Source organism: Etheostoma spectabile, chromosome 15, assembly GCF_008692095.1.
Source record: "Etheostoma spectabile isolate EspeVRDwgs_2016 chromosome 15, UIUC_Espe_1.0, whole genome shotgun sequence".
Taxonomy (NCBI): Eukaryota; Metazoa; Chordata; class Actinopteri; order Perciformes; family Percidae; genus Etheostoma; species Etheostoma spectabile.
The window spans coordinates 32,486,918-32,488,211 of NC_045747.1; the positions used below are offsets into that span (position 1 = coordinate 32,486,918).

Genomic DNA, 1,294 nt, shown 5'->3' on the forward strand with positions numbered 1-1,294 from the left:
GATGAAGGGTAGATTGGATATAGGATGGAAGTTGTTGAAGTTGAATGGGTCAGCATCAGTTTTTTTCTAAATTGGAGTGATGTCAGCAGTTTTGAAGGATGTAGTGACAGTTCCAGTGATGAGGGAGGAGTGGATGATAGCAGAGATGAAGGAGACCAGGGAGGGAAAGCAAGCTTTAATAACTTGTGTGGGGAGGGGATCAAGTTGACAAGTAGATGGCTTGGATTTCTGTGTGAGTTCTGTGATTTCTGAGATAGCGGAGAGCTGGACGGAGGAGAATGAGTGTGTGGATGAGTGAAAGTTGTCTGAGATGCTGAGGTGAGGGATTGATCCAAGATGTTGGTGGATGTTCTTAATTTTTTTCTTTGAAAAAGGACATAACCGAGTTGCAGAAGGAGGTTGTAAACAAGTGAGGGGGGAGAAAGCCCTGGGGTTGGGTCATGTTGTTAAGTAGGGAGAACAGTGACTTGGAGTTTCCTTTGTTGGCAGTGATCATACTGGAGTAGTAGTGGGTTTTGGTGCTAGCAATGGAGTCCTTGTGACGTAGGATGTGGTTATTGTACATTTCTTTGTGAATAGTGAGACCAGTTTTTCTATGGAGACGTTCAAGTTGCCAACCTTTGACTTTCATGAGACAAAGATCGGGGGTGAACCAAACATGTGTTTTTTAACGGTGCAAGAGAATTAAGAATATCATGGAATCCAGTGTTGTAATAAGAGACCAGGTCATTGTGAGTGTCAGGGAGGCAGGAGGAATGGATACTTGAAGTGAGAGTGGCGGGGTTGATATTCTTTAAATTCCGAAATGAAATAAGGCGTGGTATTTTTGAGATGGAGAGACTAAGTTTTACTGTAAAGGAGAGGAGTAAGTGGTCAGTTATGGGGAGTTCATCCGCTGTAAGGTCAGAAGGGATGACACCAGAGCAGCAGATAAAGTCCAGAATATGTCCTTTATAGTGTGTGGGAAAAGTGGGATGTTGCTGACATCCAAAACTTTCTAAACAGGAGGTGAAGTCTTAGGTAGATTATCGCGAGACCTCAGAGCCACAGCATTGACAGATGTAAACAAACCCGCTAGGAGTGGATTTGTTGAGTTGAGAAAAGTTGTTAGGCTGTTGCCATGTCTCAGTTAAACAAAGAAAGTCTAGCTTACAATCGGAGATGAAGTCCTGGATGAGATGTCCCTTGCCTGTCAGTGAGCGGATGTTGAGCAAAGAGAAGTTGAGTGAGGTGATGTCACAGCTGGTGGCAGTGCTAGCCGACCAAGCTATATGGTATTAGGGGACCACTAAGG

The 1,294-nt window shown here is 44.1% G+C and overlaps 1 protein-coding gene across 5 annotated transcripts in view; it reads left to right on the plus strand.

Annotated features, from left to right (window-relative positions):
* Nucleotides 1-1,294, plus strand: part of traf7 (TNF receptor-associated factor 7) — a 31,228-nt gene that overhangs the window by 21,019 nt on the left and 8,915 nt on the right. The gene's annotated exons all lie outside the window — the stretch shown is intronic.